The sequence below is a fragment of the Macaca nemestrina genome, chromosome 5 (genome assembly GCF_043159975.1).
Source record: "Macaca nemestrina isolate mMacNem1 chromosome 5, mMacNem.hap1, whole genome shotgun sequence".
In the NCBI taxonomy this organism is placed as follows: domain Eukaryota; kingdom Metazoa; phylum Chordata; class Mammalia; order Primates; family Cercopithecidae; genus Macaca; species Macaca nemestrina.
This window is the reverse complement of record NC_092129.1, coordinates 6,700,443-6,721,738: the sequence shown is the minus strand read 5'-3', so window position 1 is coordinate 6,721,738 and position 21,296 is coordinate 6,700,443. Positions and strand designations below refer to the sequence as shown.

Below are 21,296 nucleotides of genomic sequence, written 5' to 3'. Positions count from 1 at the left end.
GGTGGTATAAACTCCCAGTTCTACAAAAAAAAAATTAAAAAAAATTAGCCAAGTGTAGTGGTGCCTCCCTGCAGTTCCAATGACTTGGGAGGCTGAGGTGGGAGGATCACTTGAGGCCAGGAGTTCAAGGCTGCAGAGAGCTATGATTGTATCACTGCACTCCAGCCCGGGTAACAGAACTGAGATTATTTATTTATATAAATAAATACATAGCACCATCTAATTTTAAAATATTCCATCATCCTCCAAATATATCCAGTAGCCATCAACAGTCATGCCTCATTCCCCACTTCCCTCAAGCTAGTAATCATTAATCTACATACTGTATTTATAAATATGTTTATTCTGATTGTATAAATTAAATCATATAGTACTTGTTCCTGTTTCCGATTTCTTTCTGTTTTTCTCTCTCTCTCTTTTTTTTTTTTTTTTTTTGAGATGGAGTCTCGCTCTGTCGCCCAGGCTGGAGTGCAGTGGTGCGATCTCAGCTCACTGCAAGCTCCGCCTCCCGGGTTCACGCCATTCTCCTGCCTCAGCCTCCAGAGTAGCTGGGACTACAGGCGCCCACTACCGCGCCTGGCTAATTTTTTGTATTTTTAGTAGAGACGGGTTTTCACCGTGTTAGCCAGGATGGTCTCGATCTCCTGACCTCGTGATCCACCTGCCTCGGCCTCCCGAAGTGCTGGGATTACAGGCGTGAGCCACCGCGCCCTGCCCTGACTTCTTTTTTTAAGCATAATATATTCACGGTTCACCCACGTTACAGCATACCAATACTGCATTCATTCTTATTTGTGAATAATGTTTTATTTTGTGGATCTACCATGTTTTATTTATACGTTCGTCAGTTGTGAAGATTCAAGTTATTTCCACTTTTTGCTTATTATGTGTGATGTTGCAGAATATTCCCATATAGATTTTTTTGTGTGCGAATATATTTTCAATTTGCCTGTGTCAATATCTAGGGATGGGATTGCTGAGATGTATAGTAAATATATGTTTAACATTTTGAGAGACTTCCAAACTGTGCTTCGAAGTGGCTAAACCATTTTACAGTCCCATTAGTAATGTTTGAGGGTTCCAATTTCTCTACATCCTCACCAATACTTGTCAGCCTCATAAATTACAGCTTGTAAATGACTATAGTGGTGGTGAGGTAATATCTCATTGTGCTTTTCATTTGCATTTTCTTAATGACTAAATATGTCCAGCATCTCTTCGTGTATCTATTGGCTATTTGTTTATCTTTTCTGGTTAAGTATGTATTTAAGTCCATAGCCCATTTATAAATGGGTTATTTCTCCTTTTATTGTTGAGCTATAAGTTCCTTATATATTCTGGGTGAATAGTCCTTATTAGACTTATTAGATACCTAATTTGTAAATATTTTCTCCCGATATTTAGCTTGTCTCTTCAATTGCTTAATGGTAACCTTTGAAACACAAACATTTCTAATTTTTGATGAAATCCAACTTATTTATTTATTTTTTATCATTTTTGCTTTTGTTGTCACAGATAAAAAAAAAGTTGCCTAATCCTAAGAAACAGATGTTTAATCCTATGTTTTACCTTAACGGTTTTTAGTTTAGCTGTTGGCTTTAGGTATTCAGTCAATTCTAAGTTAGTCTGCATATAATTTGTGAGGTAGGTATTCAATTTCATTGTTTTACGAGTGGATACTAGTTGCTGTTGCACTGTTGGATGAAAAGACGACTCTTTTCGCATGGAATTGAGTTGGCATTCTACTTGCAAATCAGTTGGGCCTAACTGTAAGACATGTTTTTCTGAACTTCAAATTCCATTCATTTCCTTCCACTGATTTATGTGTTCAGCTATATGCCAACACCAGAAAGTGTAAGTCTTCAACTTTTCTTCTATTTCAAGGCTCTGGCTATTCGGAATTCCTTGTAATTTCATATGAATTTAGGATCAGCTTTTTCATTTCTACAAAAAGGCAGCTTGGATGTTGATAGGAATTATTTTGAATGTGTGTATCAGTTTTGGGGTGTGTTACTACCTTAAATATATTGTCAACCTTAAATAATGGGTTCAGAGACTATGACTGTGTATAGAGTTTACTGGAGGGCAAAGTTTGAAGATGGTCATCCAGAAAAACACTGACTCTAAACGAATGAGGTCTGTGTTTCCAAAGTGGAGAAGTTAAGATTCCACTTTTATAGGCAGAGACGGAAAAGTCCCAGCAGGATTACATTTTCCATACAAGACCAGGGGCATAGATCACAGATTTGGTTGGTTGTAGGTTGATCTCCACATTCCGAGGAAGATTAGTACTCCAGGAGGAGGGGTGGTGATCTGAGCAGATCTTATCTCTGGTGCCCTTAAGTCTTAATTATTTACAGAAAAAGGCAGAAGTTGCAGCTGAATGCCTATTACTTTAGGTAGCATAGCCACATTCCTTCAAGGCTCAGAATAATGTAAAGTTCCAACAGCTTTAAGTTTGAATGAAGTTTGAGTTATTTAATTTCAGAATATAAAGTCTGATGCATCGACATGGAATAACTATGTAGATCTTCTTTGATTCTGTGCAACAGTGTTATGTAGTTTACAGTGGTACATGTCATGAACTTCTTTGATAAATTGAATTCTAAGTATTCTATTCTTTTTGATGCTGTTGTAATTGAAATTGTTTACTAAGATTTACATTCAGATTGCTTTTTGCTGGTATATGGAAATATAATTGACTTTTCCTGTTGATCTCATCTCCTCTCACCTTGATGAATTCCATTATTAGTTATAACAAGTTATTTGTGTTTTTATTATGATTTTCCATAAAGAAAACCATATCATCAATGAATAGAGATAGTTTTAAATCTTCCTTTAGAATCTGGATGTCTTTTATTTATTTTACTTGCCAAATTGTCCTGGCTAGAATCTTCAGTACAATGTGGACTAGAAGTTGCAATAGTGGAAAGCATTCAGTCTTTCGCAGTTAAATTTAGTGTTGATTTCTAACAAATGTTCTTTATCAGATTGTAGAAGTTCTCTTGTATTACAAAGTTGCCATTTTTTTTGGTTATGAAACAGTGTTGGATTTTGTCAAATGTTTTTCCACATTTATTAATACCATAATATGTTTTTTGTCTTTTAGTGGATTAATATGGTGTATTACCAATTTGAAACACTCTTGCATGTCCGGGATGAACCCCACTTGGTCACTGTGTATAATCCTTTTTTATGTTGTTAGAGTTGGTTTGCTAGTGTGGTGTTGAGGACTTTGCTGCTATACTCAAAGGGAATTTTGGTCTGATAGTTTTATTTCCTTATGTTGCCTTTGTCTTGTATCTGAGCAATGATGGCATCATAGAATTAATTGGGAAGTGATTCTTCTTGTTTCTTCTTTCAGAAGGTATTATGAAGAACCGATGTTAATTCTTCTGTAGACATTTTATCAAATTTACCAGTGAAGCCATCTGGACTCAACTTTACTTTGAAATGTTGGTGAATTTTTTTTTCAATTACTAATTCATCCTAAATATTTACTTGTTATAAGAATTTTTAGATTTTTCATTTCTTATCAAGTTATTTTTGGTAATTTGAGTCTTTTGAGGAATTTTCCATTTCATCTACAGTATGTAACTTGTTGACATAAAATTGCTCATTGTATTCTCTTATAGTCCTTTTGTTGTTGTTGCCCAGATTGGTAGCAATGATCCCCCAATTTAATTGATTTTAGAAATTTGAGTTGTCTAAGTTTTGTCAATCTAGCTAAATATATGTCAATTTTATTGATCATTTCAAGGAAAAACAACCTCCATTTTATTGATCTTTCTCTATTTTTTTCTACTCCCTATTTTTTATGTTATAATTAAATCAAATTCAATTTTAATACAAAGCATTTCTGGATGTTAAGAGTTGTTTCTGGCCTGGCACAGTGGCTCACGTCTGTAGTCCCAACACTTTGGGAGGCCGAGGTGGGTGGATCACTTGAGGTCAGGAGTTTGTGACCAGCCTGGCCAACATGGTGAAACCCTGTCTCTACTAGAAATGCAAAACTTGGTGGGGGTTGGTGGCTTGCACCTATGATCCCAGCTGCTTGGGAGGCTGAGGCAGGAGAATTGCTGAACCAGGGAGGCAGAGGTTGCAGTGAGAGGAGATCGTCACTGCACTCCATCCTGGGCAACACAGTGAGACTCTGTTTAAACACACACACACACACACACACACACACACACACACACACACACACACACAAGCAGAGTTGTTTCTATCTTTCTGCTTTCATAATTCACTTTAATTTGGCTTTTGACAGTTTGTGTCTTTGCAGATCTCTCTGGTCTCTTTCCATTTATCTTACATGAAGTTTATAAATCTACTTAGATATGTAGATTTATGTTTTCCATCAAATTTGGGAAGGATTCTGCCACTCTTTCTGTGAATATTCATTCTTCCCTCTCTTTTCATTGTCAAACTGTCATTATGTGTATATTGGTACAAGTGATTGCATCACCCATATCTCTGGAACTCTGTTCATTATTTCTTTTTCTATCTTTAAGACTAGATATTTCGATTAACTTGTCTTCACGTTTGCTAATTATTTCTTCTGCTAGCTCAAATCTGCTATTGGACATTTCTAGTAAATTTTTTATTTCCCTCATTCTACCTTTCAACTCTAGAATTTCTATTTGATTACTTTATTATTTCCTTTCTGGTCTTCTCTATTTGGTGGGACATTATTCCTTGTTTTCCTTTAGTTTGTTACACACAGTTTCCTTCAGTTCATTGAAGATACTTATAACAGATTATTTAAATCTTTTTGTAGCAATTCCAACATGTAGCAATTTTTGTAGCAATTCGACCTTTGGTAGGGACAGTTCCATTAACTGCTGTATTTCTATATATGAATACATTTTTCTGTTTCTTTATGTTTCATGTTCTTTGTTGAAAACTGGACATTTTAAATAATATAAAACTCTAGAAATTGTGTTCCATTCTACTCAAATTTTGTTTTTCCATTGTGGTTTTATTTTTGTTGTTATTATGGCTGTTTATATTTAGTGACTTTGCTAAACTAATTCTGTAAAACTGTATTTTTTGACATGTGTGGCCATGGAGATTTCTGCTTGCTTAGTGTACTGCTCAATCGATGATTAGGCAGAGAGTTTTTTTTTAAATGCCTTTCACCAATAAGCCTCCCAGTTCTGTTGAAGCAGTCTGTGTGTGTGTTTGGTCAAGACTTCCATGCTTTCACAGTTTACAACTCTGCCTTAGCCTTTGCTTCCTACTTGTACAAACCCTCAAGTTCAGTCAGAAATAAGAAAACAGGCCTTCTCAGATAGTCCGGGGTATGTGCATCATTCTGCAGTTGCATGTGGCTTTCTAAATCCCCAGGGATATGTTGGAGTTTTTTTAAGTCCTCCATGGACATCTCACTCTCCAGGTCACCCCTTCAATGTTTTGGTCAACTTCTTGTTTGTCTGAACTGCTACAGTTGTCTCAGGGAGGTATCATGTTAAGCAATTGCCACTGATTATTTTTGGCAAACACCTCAGATAATAGGCTATTCACACTGAGCAGATTCTGAGTCAGGTCAAACAAAGATAGACCTTGCCAGGAGGAGTTTCCTAGGAGCTTCCAGATGGACTAAAAATTGTTAAAAGTCTGTGGGACTGGAACTTTGAGGGAACTTCAAACCCACGCCCTTCCCAGTAGCCCATGGGTTGCTGGATTTCACCTTCATGAATGCAAGGCTACTGGTTTTGAAAGCTATCATGGAGCTTGGGAAAGAAGAATGGAAAAGGTGAAATACCACAAACTCATTGTTCTTATTAAGATTGAGTCATTTGTTTTGAATAAAATGTTTTCTGATTTTTGCAATTCTTTGGTTAATTTTTATAGTTCCAAAAAGTTGATTTTGACAATTTTTACCAATGTTTCTGCCACTTTTATGGAGATGTGGATTTCTGGAGTTCCTTGCTCTTCTATTCTGTAATTGCTTCTTCCTAGCTGCATTTTTAAAGGATTTTTTATTCTTGATAGTCACTTATTTTGTATAATTTTCTAATTTTAATTTTTATTGAATTTTCTGTAATTCATTTTTGCCTCTTCCAAAAGTATCTGGGAAATGTCTGCAGACCTTTGGAATGAACAACAAATAAGAATTCTCAGCAGATTCAGATTTATACATCATATTCTGGTTTCCAAAGAATTGTAAGTTGTTCCATTATGGTATTCAACTGTGTTCCTGACACACTGAAGGATTCGAACTACAGCACAGGTTGTGGCTGAGATTTACGAGGTGGCTAATTTATAAATTTAAATATTGAGTATTAGAGCAATAATTGTTCCCTATTACATAGAAAAGTAAAAAATGCTCATTTTACAATTAAATATACAGCACTTAAGCAATTTAAAAGTAACTGTCAAATGGGAAAGAAAAACAATACAAGGAAGATGTTTTGATGAAATTTTTAATAAATATTTTAGATACCTTTGTGAATTTCAAATAAGCGATATTTTAAATGAAAGTTATGACACATATCCAATTCCATTAAAAAAAATGCTTACCCAACACCTGCTACTTGCTAGGAAATATGATAAATACTGAAAAAAAAATTAATCAGAGAATAGAATATACAACTAAAAATTAAGTAAATTAATGCTCTATATCAACCAAGATATATTAAAAATTGTATTATTTACATATGTGTGTAGTTAATATGTAACAATATGTGAATGTTAATCACCTAATGTAGCATCATGATTACCTTTGAGGACCAGAGAGGAAAACGTAGCTGATTCCATAATGATTACACGGATGATTTTAACAGTTCTTCACATGTATTTACTTTTCTTATAATACTTCATATATCTGAATATTTCATAATTAAAAATTAAATTATGAGGAAATATCCTAGTCTATTATAAAGATTAACAAATGAGAATATTTAAAAATTATATAATTTAAAATATCATTGATTCATAAACTAAAGAACAAATTTGGATCACTCTTAACCAATGCAAATAAAGCAATGGTGTGTGACAGTTATACCTTTCACAGTAGCAAAGCTTTCTGAAATAATCATAGAGTTGGTATGGCTACCTGAGAAACAATCTCTGGGAGTCTCTAGGACCATAACAGCATAGTGTTTTTAGAAAACCAAAGAATAGTCATACTAATTCTGATGACATAAAGTAGTTGTTTTTTACTTTTTTTTTTCTAAATTTTGTTTACAAGGATTTCATAATGCTTTTACAATTGAGAGTAAGACAAATGTTTTAAATAAAATTTGGTGCATACATCTGGATTAATTTTACCCATCAGGGTGGTCAAATCTGGAAACATTATAGTTTAACAATGTAAAATTTTATTTCTCAGTCATACAATGTGCAATTCAGGTAGACCAGCCTTCCTCCTCCTTGTGATTGTGCCATAAGGCACATATGGTCTTCAAGATTTTTGTGGCAAATAAGAGGGTTATGGGGAGGTCACACTGCTCTTCACCACCTTGGACTTCTCCTAGTCCACTGGCTGGAGCTACTCCTAGGGCTCCACACAAGATCCTGGGAAAGACAAGAGAGCATATGGATGCTTGGTGAGCATTTACTCTCAACTGGTGACTGGTTACTTTTTAAAGTATTTAGAGAAAAGAAATGATAGTGACAAATCATTATAAAAAGATCTCTTCTCTCCTTACTTGAGGAAAATATCCTTAAAGATTTTCATTTGTATAAATAGAAAATATTTCCATTTTGTACATTAGCAGTGAGTTAATGAATGTGTTTTCCAGATTTCGCTGTTAAAGTACTGGAAACAAATTGCATATAACACTAGTGACTTTCTGCTTCTCAATTTCTACTCATCCTAGCAATATTTAAATATCATTTAAAGTAATGTACATAAATAACATAAAAAACAAGAAAAAGAAAACTCAAATGAAATGAAAACAAAATTTTTAAAATGTGCTTAATACTTTTTATACATCAGTCTACATTTTTTCAAAAACTATTAGAGAAAGAATTAAGTAATTTATTTTATACCAAGGAGATGATTTTTTTAGATTTAAGTGCCTTTTTAAAATTTATATGGCAAATTTGGAAAAAAGAATACATATTGAGGCATCATATTCAATTCCAATGACAGAACGAGTACAAAATAAAACAAAGTTTGGCCAATTATCTAACTGTAGCTTCAAGAGAAGATTTCAAGGCCAACGGAAGTGTAGAGTAGTGTAGAGTAGAGTAGAGTAGGTTTCAAAGCCAAGTCTTCCTCTTTTCCCTCTACTTCTCCTTTTTCTATATCTTCTCAGCATACCTTCATGAGATAATTGGTTGAATATTTTAGCAACACAGAAAGTTAGAAAATAAGTGGTAATATATTATTTTATAATAGGAAGAGAGAACAGTGAGTAGTCTAGTGACTTCTAAAGATGAAAAATGCTTTAGGAATTAATCTAAATGTGCAGTATAGAAAAAAGAAGTGGACACTAAATTGTCATTTATATAGTGATAAATGACATATTAACCTGGATCTTATCCTGCATCACATTTTTATGATTATTTTATCATACAAAAGGGCAAAAACATGTAGGTTATAGAAGAAATTAAAGCCACAAGTGAAGCCTTTAAGATAAATATATAAAAAAAATGTGGAACACCTTACAGATTTTAATTAAATTGATTCTAAAGAAAAAATAAGACCACTGAACTTGCATATCAAATTGGGCAAATCTCTAAGCACTGAGCTGTGCCTAAGTAGGTGAGGGTAGTTTCCTGAAACAATGACAGTGATAACAAACGAGCCTGGTTTATTACCCACAGTTGTCCTACAGGAGATGATGAATGGAGAAGAATAATACAGTATTGTGAATTTGAATCCATTTTTTAATACTTCTAATGAAGCTAGTTTTAACACTAGGTGATATTGTTTGGATGTGCTGTCTCCTCCAAATCTCACATTGAAATGTGACCTCCAATGTTGGAGGTAGGGTCTAGTGGGAAGTGTTCGGGTCATGGGAGTGCATCCCTCAGGAATGGCTTGATGCCCTCCCCACAGTAATGACTTGAGTTCTCACTTTCAGTTTATGTGATATCTGGTTCTTTAAAAATAATGTGGCACCTCCCCATTCTCTCTCTTGCTCCCCTCTCTCTGTGTGACATGCTGGCTTCACTTCACCTTCTGCCATGAGTGGAAATTTCCTGAGGTCTCAGTAGAAGCAGATGCTGGCACCACACTTTTTGTAGAGGCTGCAGAACGGTGAGCCAAATAAACCTCTTTTCCTTATTTTTTTTTTTTTTTTTTTTTTTTTTTTTTTGAGACGGAGTCTTGCTCTGTCGCCCAGGCTGGAGTGCAGTGGCGCGATCTCGGCTCACTGCAAGCTCCGCCTCCCGGGTTCACGCCATTCTCCTGCCTCAGCCTCCCGAGTAGCTGGGACTACAGGCACCCACAACCGCGCCCGGCTAATTTTTTTTTGTATTTTTAGTAGAGACGGGGTTTCACCGTGGTCTCGATCTCCTGACCTTGTGATTCGCCCGCCTCGGCCTCCCAAAGCGCTGGGATTACAGGCGTGAGCCACCGCGCCCGGCCCCTCTTTTCCTTATAAATTACCCTGTCTTAGGAATTACTTTATAGCAGTGTAAATGGACTAATGCAAAAAAGTTGGTACTGGGAGTGGAATGTTGCTATAAAGCTACCTGAAAAATGTAAAAGTGGCTTCGGAATTTGGTAACAGGCTAGGTAAGAGGCTGGAAGAGTTTGTAGGGCTCAGAAGAAGAAAGGAAAATGAGAGAAAGTTTGTAACTTCTTAGAGACTGGTTAGGTGGTTGTGATCAATGTGCTGACAGATACACGAACAAGGCCAGGCTGACAAGGTCTCAGAAGGAAATGAGGAATTTATTGAAAACTGGAGCAAAGATCTCCCTGTTATAGTACAGCAAACAACTTGTCTGTATTGTGTCCATGCCCAGGAGACTGGTGGAACGTTGAACTGAAGAATGATGACTTGGGGTATCTAGCAAAAGAAATCTTTAAGCAGCAAAACACTCAAGATGTCACGTGGCTGCTTCTGACAATGTACAATAAGATACGGGAGCTAAGAAATGACTTAAAGTTGAAACGTACATTTAAAAAGGAAACACAGCATAAAAATTTGGAACATTCACAGCCTGGCCATCTAGTAGAGAGAGAAAAGGCATTTTCAGGAGAGGAACATAAGTGGGCTGTGGAGCAACCACTTGCTAGAGAGATTAGCATAATTAAATGGGAGCCAAGTGCTAATATATAAGGTAATTGGAAAGAGACCTCAAAGGCATTTTATAGATTTTCAGGGTAGTGCCTCCCCATTAGAAGCCCAGAGACCTAGGAGGAAAGAATGGTTTCAGGGTCTAGGTCCAGGGCACAGCTTTTATGAGCCACCCTACAAGGATGTTCCTCACATCCCCATTGCTCTGGCTCCAGCCTTGGCTCAAAGGGCCCCAGATATTGCACTGGTCACCACTCTGAAGACAAAAAAAACCATAAGCCTTGGTGGCTTGTGCATGGTATTAAGCCTGCAGATGTACAGAATGCAAGAGTGAGGGAGGCTTGGCAGACTCTGCATAGATTTCAGAGGATGTTTGGGAAAGCCTGGGTGCCCAGGAAGAAGACTGCCACAGGGGCAGAATGCCCACAGAGAAACTCTACTAGGGAAATGCCAAGGGAAAATGTGGGATTGAAGCCTCCACACTGAGTCCCAACCATGGCACCACCTATGGAGCTGTGGGAAGGGGACTGCCACCTTCCAGACCTGAGAACAGTGGAGCCACTGGCAGCTTGCACCGTGATCCTAGAAATGCCCCAGGCATTCAACTCCAGCCTGTGATAGCAGTTCACAGGGACTATGCCCTGCAAAGCCACAGGGGCAGGGCTGCCTGAAGCCCTGGGGGCACACCTCTTGAACCAGTATGCCCAGGATGCAGCACATAGAGTCCAAGGTTATTCTGGAGCTTTAAGCTTTAATGTCTGCCCTGCTGGGTTTCATATTTGTGTAGTGCCTGTTGCCCTTTTCTTTTGGCTGATTTCTTCCTTTTGGAATGGAAATGTTTATACAATATCTGTACCACCAATGTATGTTGGAAGCAAATCACTTATTTTTGATTTTACAGGTTTATAGGTGGAAGGAACTTACCTTGAGTCTCACATGAGACTTTGGACTTCTGAATGATGCTGGAATGAGTTAAGACGTTGGGGAACTTTTGGGAAGGGGTAATTGTATTTTTCAATGTGAGAACAACATGACATTTGAGGGGCCAGGGACAGAAGAATATGACTTAGATGTTTTGTCCTCTCAAAATCTCATATTAAAATGTTACCTCTAATGTTGGAGGTGGGCCTAGTGGAAGGTGTTTGGGTCATAGAGGTGGATCCCTCATGATGATTTGGTGGCTTTCTCACAGTAATGAATGAGTTCTCACTCTGAGTTCATTGTTATTTGGTTGTTTAAAAAGAGTGTGATTCTCCCCTCTCTCTCTTTCTGTCTCTCTCCATGTGACACACTGGCTACCCTTCAACTTCCACCATGATTGGAAGCTTCCTGAGGCCCTCACTGGAAGCAGATTCCAGCCCCATACTTCCTGTACAGCCTGCAGAACCATGAGCCAAATATACCCCTTTTTATTATGAGTTACCCAGGCTCAGGTGTTCTTTTACAGCAGTGGAAATGGATGTGCACACACGGTTATGTTACAGATCTTCACATCTACATTCACATCTGATTGCTTACAATAATGAGATTTCTTTTTCAGCAATATAAGCCAACACTTGATTTCAAAAGCATCAGTTTGTAGGCTAACAGGTTGTTTCTGCCACCTCAATATCCATTTTCCTTTTTTACATTAATAGTGACTTTGCTTTGAGGAAACAAGCGTCTTGCTCCTCTGGTCCAGGTGTTAGGGTGGGGCTCCAACGGCAGCCCAAGGATGAAGCATGTGACGAAGGTTACATTTAATGGAACATTAAACTTTTTCACTCAATGGATTCACCGATAGATACATGGCCTAGGATCTGCCAAATAATGCAATTACATCCCCTGGGACCCAATTTTATTTCGCAAGAGTAAATTCCAAGACTTGTCTGAGGTTGCCAGCTAGAGATAAACCCTTCTCAGCCAGACAGGAATGCATGGCTGTCTGCTTAAATGGAGTCAGATACCCAAGTCCATATAACTGAAGATAGTCTGAGAGGTGAAAACAAGTGCAGGTAACATGCGCACCCCTGCAGCCATTCCTACAGCCAGGTGCTTTGGTCATTTGATCTGATAGATGGTGTTTGCACTTGTCAACCCATGATGCTCTATGATTTATAACACTATTTAAATTATTCATTTTAAAAGGTTACATACTTGTTATAATGAAGCTGCTATTGTTCAAAGTTATTGTATAATGTTTTCAAGGGAATTGACTTTAGGAACAGCTTATGAAACACAGAATACATAAATTTCATTATTTTGTAAGCACCTCTTATTTCTGATCCCAGATAGTATTAGGGTTAGCCACCAAGCACATTTTGCTCTAAATAGCAATGGGGTTTTAAAGCACACACACACACACACACACACACACACACACACACACACACACACGAGACAAAAGTTTGCTGCCACTTAGAATATTCAGACAAGCTAGTTCTAGGCTCCAAAGATAATTTGGGAGGTTCTATAAATATGTACTGAATAACCACCAAGGTTGGTGGATGCAGATGGCATTCCTAAGTAGCATTTTTGTATGTGGAAGGTAATAATTATTTTAATATATTATTTCTCATGTTTATTTTAAAGTCTGAGATTTTTTACTAAGCTGAGGCAACAGGATATCAGTTCATCTGGGAATTCATTAGTCCTTTCTCGATTCAAAGATGTGGCCTCTTAAAGAAATTTTCAGGTTTTACTAAAGGATTATGAAAAATAGGCTGCCAATGAAGGTCAGAAGTTATACTTTTACAAGAAGAAAATTAGGTAAAGACCAAAGAAAAATATTGTGGAAGAGTTCTGTAGCTGGCAAATGAAATTATTCTTTAATTACTTTTCTTATTGAATATTTATGAAAAATCAGTGTTCAACAAAATAAATTGCTACTCACTGCCCAGATGTTTGAAATTTGTAGCTAAATACTAATTCATAGAAAGGTGCCCACTAGCATTGTTATAATTGAATAAAAAATTGCCTAAAAATGTAACAAAGGGCTAATGAGAGAGAAAATATAAATAATCATGAGATAAACACATATTCAAGGTTTATAATTATTCATAGGAAAGAGTTTTTCAATTGATCATAGTTAAAAACAGTGATGTTTTTAGAAAATTTCATTTCAAATGTGGAACATTCTTTTACTTCAAATATTCATATACATTAAATATTAATGTGTCCATATTAATAGATCAGTTCTATAAATACATGTGTTCAACTTGTGAATTTTTACAGAGAATAATTTTTCATAATTCAGTAAACCTCAGTTATTAGATTCCTGTTGCCTATTGTACCCCCTTTTTTGAATTTTGAAAGAAGTTTTAAAATATGTTTAATGTCACTGGAATGTTTAATATTGTTCAGTATTTTCTAACTTAGTATTTCTTAGATGTCTAATGTAAAAAAAATGGAATGGGCCCTCTCACAAAATGAAAGACACAGATAGTGACATTAGAAGCTAAGCAGATATCCACTCATTCACTTTATGAATGATGAAACAGATTCAGAAAAAGAAAACCAGCAAGACCTAACTGAGCTCAGTAATGAATGGGATGAACCAATACTTCCTCACTCTTCTGTACATGGCTTTTATAAATTACATAGTACATTATAACATTGAGGCTGAATCACGAGACTATTATTTGCTATATATATATATATATGGTTTGTACGCTTCTGCAAATCAAACTCAGAACTAAGGTACATTCAATTAAAAATCCTAGTGCTTTAAGAAGAAAAGCAAAAACTAGCACTGACCCCTGCAATAAAGTGGAAGTAGTGTCTCATGTGCATACTTACCTATTTACACATGAAAACAGGTCTTCTCACAACACTAAGTATTCATTTATCTATAAAAAGCAAGTTTCAGGCTAGGTGCAGTGGCTCATGCCTACAATCCCAGCAATTTGGGAGGCCAAGGTGGGTGGATCATTTGAGGTCAAGAGTTTGAGACCAGCCTGGCCAACATAGTGAAGCTTTGTCTCTACTAAAAATACAAAGATTAGCCAGGCGTGGTGTTGCGCACCTGAAGTCCCAGCTACTCAGGAGGCTGAGGCAAGAGAATCTCTTGAACCCAGGAGATGGAGGTTCCAGTGAGCCGAGATCATGCCACTGCACTCCAGTCTGGGTGACAGAGCAAGACTCTGTCTCAAAAACAAACAAACAAACAAACAAAGCAAGTTTTATACACCAAAAAAAAAACCCTTCAACAGTAATACGGAAATGATATTACCAGACAAACCTCAGGTAGAGGCACTGGCCTTTCTAGCTGCTGTCACCATGCTGTGGATAAGGCTGTCCATGAGGTACACCCAGGGACACTAGAAGCCTATGCCCAGGGGCACTAATACTGTGAAGCAAACAGAGAATGGATGGAATGAGGAAGACTTACTCGCCCATGAGCTTCCTCCATGTTTGTTCTTAGGGACAGGACACAGTAATCAACAAAAACAGTTTACTCCTCACGGTCTGGCCTAGCGTCTCAAATGTGTCTTTTTTGGTAAATTGAGGCATTTTGTTCCATGTACTTTCTCCCAGCAATGACATTTACCTATATAATCCATTTTAATTCTCTGAAATGCAAAGATCAAATTCAAATAAGAGAACGTGAGAATAATCAAAAGAAAATTGTGGGAGAACCATCCCGAGAGGATGCTGTTTGCTGACACCTGCACAGCACGGAATGATATGTCCTTCAGCCCCTTGACACCAAGGACTATCTCCCAAATTCTGTTTCCATATCCAGAGTGTTGTGAAACTCGATCCCTATGAAGCCACAGATTCCAGGTGGCTCCATTGGATCACAGGCACTTAGGAAACAGGAAAGGCAACTTCATTCAGGCTACATCAACAGGAGGCCAGGCTTCCCTGGGCTCCAGGCATCACAGGCAGCAGCGTAGGGCAGCAGAAGTAGACAGCACTTGGAGAGTTATAAGCCATTCCAAGTGCAGCTTGTGGCTTTCAGAAATAGATTGCCTGAAAGAGATTCACTTCATGTTCATTGAAATTCATAGATAAGCTACAGAAACAGCAAAACACAAGCTATTTAGGAAACTTTAATTACTTAACTGAAGTAATAAAATATGCATGAGAAAAGAGAACATCCAGCTAGACTATAGAGTAAACTAGCCAACAAATTAATTAGCACTTAATAACAAGAAATTTCTATCAATTGGCAAAAGCACCATAAATTACTTGTGGAATACAGAGATTTTATTTTTCTGTTACTATTTTCAGTAACTAAGTTTTGGCCGTTACTCACGATGTTTTATTTGGAGAATACAGCATGATTAATGGCATATAACATTAATGCTCTTGGAAATTGATGGCAGAAGGTGATTTCTACTTTTAATAAAGAGCTAACAACATACTTTGATATAGAAAGATTGATCAAGTGCTTCAACTGACATCTTTACTTCACCAATATTAAATTTAATATTAATGTAGTGGATAAGGCAATACTTACCATTATTGCATGACAAGGCCCCAGAGTACCTAATGTAGGAAACAAGATTTACCTGTGGAGTATGAGAGCTGCAGAATTTGAAACATTCATGTTAGCATTGGAAAAACTGATTTTGTGCTTGCATGTAGTTGAACTTGTATTTTGTCTATAGTAGACTCACACATTCAATAAAAAATAATTCAACCCCCAAAAGATGTGTAGTAGTTGGCCTTATGGAATATGCAATATGATTAAATATAAGTAGTAAGGATAGCTGAATAAAGTCTAAATATCTATTTTATATCAATAAAGATATAATAAACTCACTTAATAAAGTTGACTCAAAGACTGAATTGAAAAAAAAAAGTATATGTTAAACACAAAAGATTCAACCTCAAAATAAAAAAAAAATAAACAAGAAATCCCCATGTAAATGTTCACACAAAGAAAGCTGAGTGGGTTTTCCACAGGCAGAGTGAGATCAGTGAGATCCAGTGAAGCAAGGTATAATAATGAAGAGCACAATGTTTAATAAGGTTTTATGCAAAAATGTTTATGTGCCAGACAGCAGCAATCTAGCACAATCTAACTCACCCATACATTTCAGAAATTGTAGTGATTACTATTCCACTTCTTCAGAGAAAGCAAAGACACAAAAGTAAGAAAATGTGTAAGGGATCAAAACAACATAATTGATAAGATTAAACTAATAGTCAATAAAATATATCTCGATAGAAATATATGTTAAGTTGTATAAAACATTTAATTAAAATTGTAAATATATACAATCATCAAGAGAAGAACAGTGAATTCCAAAAGGGAAACAGAATGTAGATTGTACTTTCTGATCATAGACAATAAAATTATAAAATTATAATCAATATAGAAAAAACAAAAAGCAGAAACATATCTGGAAGTTATGAAATCTTAGTAAGCAACACTTACACTAAAGATGATACATAAATTATTATTACCTGATAATGAAAACATTTATAAATCAAAGTGCATTGTATATAGCTAAAACTGTATTCACAGGAAAATTTATAGCCTTAATAACTGCACAAATAAATAACAAAGAGGATTTTTAAATAAACAGTGTTACCATGTAGCACAAATATTTATTTTTTAAGGGCAATAACATTACAGTAAAAAAAAGAACCAATGAGAAAACCAAAAAAGAAAAAAATACAAAACAAGCACACACAAAAATGCAATAAAATGAAACAGCCACTAGTTGGAAATAATTATCTTAAAAATATAGAAATACAAACAGGAAGCAATATCAAAAGAGTAAAAGGGAATATAGTTATAGCTACAAAGTAATTTTTAAAATAGGTGTGTGTATTAAATCCTCAATGAAACAGATTAATTGATGGAAAAATATTTTACCAAAATTGCCTCCGGAAGTAGTAAGAATCCAAAACAAACAAAAAAAAAAATATGAAGACATTGACAAAGCATTCAGTTAATGTCTCTTTTCAAAGAGTAAGATCCAAATGGTTTCATATACAAATAATTTCAAACTCTCAACAGTAAATTATTTCAATATTAATTTGACCATGTCATACCATAGGAAAAAAAGGAACAGTTTTTACATTTTTTAAAGAAAGAAGACAGTTACTATTCCCCACAGAATAGTGTAGATCAGTAAAATATTTCAACCAATCTCATTTAGGATTGTCTAGGAAAATAATGAATAAATGAATGAATGAATATGATGAAACTAGGCATTATTTAAAAATTAATTCATCGTGATCAATAATGAGCTAAATTCCTGATCAAATGAGCTAGATTCCTGAAATTCAACAATGCTCTATGTTTAGAAAATTGATTAATATGATACTCTTGGTATTAGGTCAAAAGAGAAAGTGCAACATCACAATAGATATTGTAAAGGCATTTGAGAAAATTCTTACACATTCATATGAACAAGCAAAAGACAAACAAAATTAAAATAGATCAATAGTTTCATCATCTTTCTCTTTGTCTCTGTCTCTCTCTCACACACACACATGCATACACACACCACGCACTCAAACATATTTATATTTACTGTATGTTTAATGGCAAAACAATGGAAGCATTCCCAATGACACTTGTCTCATACCAAAGTATTCATTATTACGATATCATTTAGCTTGGACTAAACAGCACAAGTTGGCAATATCAACCCAAATGTATATTATATATACTCATCAATACTTGAATTCTATTTTAAATATATCCTCTGGTAAATATCTACATGTTTTTGTAATATATGAATATTTATTTATTGAAATAACACCTTATAATAGCAAGAAATAAAAACCATCCAGTTTTCCTAAGATACTATTTAATAACATGTAATAACACGTAAATCTAAAACATTATTTTAATAACTTGTGCCCATTGTTTTCCAAAAAGGGAGGTGTTAAGGTTGAAGATATTGGAAAGGAAAAAGTAAGGAAATCATTTAATTTTTTCATGTTTCAAAAGCAAACTGTTAAATTGTTTTGACTGTATTTGTCAGAGAACTAGGGAAACAAGTATGACTTTCCATGAAAATCCTATCAGAAAGGAACTGGGGAAAATTTCATAAACTAAGAAATTTTCAGTTTATTGTCACTTTTAAATTACAGCCCCTCTCCCTTTTTCAATATGCAAGCATGTAGGGTAGCAGTCATCTCCAGTCCTGTGCACCTGAGCTTAACGAAGAGAATGTAATGAGGAGAATGTAAATGCCACACAGCAGCAGTTTACAAACAAGCAAGCAGGTTAATCCAGTGTGGGTTAAAACAACACTGCACACTGCATTTTGTCCCATAAAAAGCAACAATCTAAAAGGATATAACATATTGTGCGCAGCACAGATGAAAAGTATAATTGAATCACAGGTGGAAGGGAAAAGAAAAATAATACTAGAAAGGAAGGTAGTCGTTCAGCTGCAAATCAAATCCTGCTGCTTCTCAAGTTACTTAGTAGTTTACTTCCTATTGCTTCTATAACCAACTTTGTAAACTACCTGTGGATCACAGCTTCGCCTATTGGGCATATCTGTGAGTGCACATTTTAGCTACCGTAACACCATAGTGTGAAATACATGAGCCAGCAACCTATGAAGGAAAGGATATGTGATATTTTACCACAAAGAAACAATATGTCCTCACATTGTTTATACATGTGTACATTAAATCTTTATTTTGTGTGTAACGTACTGAAATATTGTAATCCCATATATTGATTCCAAGTAATACTATCAGTTGCTATGGAAAAATATTTCACCTGAACAGTCATTCACTACTGAAATGGAGAAAAGGGAAGGTCTTCACATGACAAAAGAAGACAACAAAAGCTAATGTTTTAACTCTCTTAATTACAAAAACAATTCAACATCTCAATCTACATATTATCATGATTTTGGCATCATTGGGCAAGGAAGATAAATGCTTAGCATTAAATAAATCACTGAGCAAAATGTTTTGCATGCGAAACTTTCAAGTTGTCCTTTTGTCAAGTCTTAGCTCCATAAAAGTGAACGTTTCCTCCTTTCAAGGGACCCAGAATATGTTGAAACAGTTCAGAGTTTTACATATTTTGAGATATAAGAAATTTCGTCACATCTTGGTTGGAAGCTATGTGAGGACTAAAACTGTACTCGTGTGTATGTTTATGTGAGTGCTTGTGTATTTCTTCTTCTGATTATATTCTTCCAGCAACCACAAAAATACTGAGCCCAGAAGAAATGGGGTCCACTTGCCATGATGAAAGATACAATGTGTACTGTGGCTCTTAACCATAGTTGTATAATAATATTTCAGGGTAAAGGAAGGATGGAGTACTGTCCCCGTGATAAAGAAAACGGCCCTAAAATGTCACATGACCTCATTTTACTACTTCTACTATCTCACCATTCACCAGAGTATGAGTTCTAATATCAGTAACTACCTCAGTCCCACTGAGGAACTTAATTCTCAATATGACAGACTGGTTCATATCAATAAATGTTTTAAGCACACATAAGAGTTTAGTGATAAACCAATTTCACACGGATTCAATTATGTCATTTCTCAATGATTGCTTTTAAATCAATAGTATTCATATATACATACAGTAAAAGTATGCTTGAGAATATTTACATTTTAAGGCAGTTTTGTAACCTTTCAACTTATAATACTTTTAGAATTTAAAAACTGTTTCTTTAAATAATAGATTTAAATCAATAATGAAAGTATCCATTTCCTTAAAACTTATAACATTGTATTCGTAACAAATAAACAACACTCTATGCTTACTAAACATTAATTACTGTAAAATAGAATACTGTTTCTTTTAAGACTGTGATTCTGTGTCAGACATAAAATTTGAAGGTTTTTATTTTTTCAGTATCCAGTTTGGTATATAGAACTGGTGAGGCCATTTTTCCTCAAAGAAAATGAAAAAGTAAGCATAATCTTGTGAGTACTCTTGGAGAGAGTGGTAGCACTAGAAAAAAAGGTGAGAACTATAAGACATATACTAGATATTTCTTTCTTCTTTTATTAAAGTGTGTAATGTATTACTTTGTGCTTACACTAATATGTGCATACAATTGAAATGTACTTCCACAACTTACAAATGTGGTTTGAACAATGAAAAAACTGTATACTTAAATTATTAATATAATAATTACTTTACCTCTAATCTTAACACATTAAAACTAAAAGTGATCCTAAATGTTACCGAATTCATCTGTTTATTTTCTGTTAGAAAACATACAAACTAAAACTTACAAGGGACTTAATTTTCCCAGGTCACTTGCAAATAAAAGATAGTAGATGGAAGATTAGAATTGGCCCCCTCTCATTGTACTTTGCAATATATAATTTCCATTTCCATTTGAATTTATATAAAAAAGAAATCATGGGGCGGAGAGAGAGTACTTGAAAAGAATTGGCATAAAATGACTTCATGATAATATCAACTACTTAAGCAATAGGTAGCGCTAGGCCTTTCCTTTATCACTCTAATTTGAACAGACTTGTTTTTGTTATTTTGTTATCACTATCATCTTTAGAGAAATTCTTACAAATCAGATAAAGCTCAAGAAGACTACTAATAATTCACAATATTGAGAAGAAACAGAGACCACTTTAATGCGACCAGAATTTACTGATTCCACCAGTTATTATAGAGTCAGGATAGTAAAAATATACCAGTAAATCCATTCAGATTTATTAGTTTGTCAACTTCTTTAAAGCTTTTCAATTTAAGAAAATTGTATGTAATGTCACTTTAAGATCTTTTAATATTTATATAATCTGCAATTATATCTTGTGGGCAATTCTTATATTGAAATTTGGTGTCTTTTCTCATTTATTCTTGCTAGATATCCCATTGCTTTTAAAAATAATATATCTACATACTTTATTTTTACATAAATGACATATAAATATACTTTATAGATACATTATAAAGTTTATTCATTCATCAATTTAAACATTCTGTATCTTGTTATTTTTGATCTAATATTTTATGTCTATTCATTTCTCTGTCCATGTATTTATTTTATGTGTTTATCTTAGGCAATAAAAGATTGTATTGAAAAACATGATTCAAGTATCTTCCAAAACTAACAGGAAACCTGCAACTTAGGCTCAATCTCAGAACCCTGGGGGCACAAAGATACCACCGTCTCCTTCCAGAGAAAAGAGTCACAC

General features: G+C 35.1%; 1 long non-coding RNA gene across 5 annotated transcripts in view; it reads left to right on the top strand.

The window, feature by feature from the left end:
• Positions 1-21,296, top strand: part of LOC105487537 (uncharacterized) — a 131,450-nt gene that overhangs the window by 22,714 nt on the left and 87,440 nt on the right. For 3 of the 5 annotated variants that reach the window (XR_011623250.1, XR_011623249.1, XR_011623248.1), the window contains 2 exons: positions 9,147-9,214; positions 11,101-20,961. The exons of 1 other annotated variant lie outside the window; for it this stretch is intronic. This is a non-coding gene — a long non-coding RNA (uncharacterized lncRNA). Of the gene's footprint in view, positions 1-9,146; positions 9,215-11,100; positions 20,962-21,296 lie in introns of those variants that run through there. One more of the 5 variants, XR_011623251.1, reaches the window with a different exon arrangement.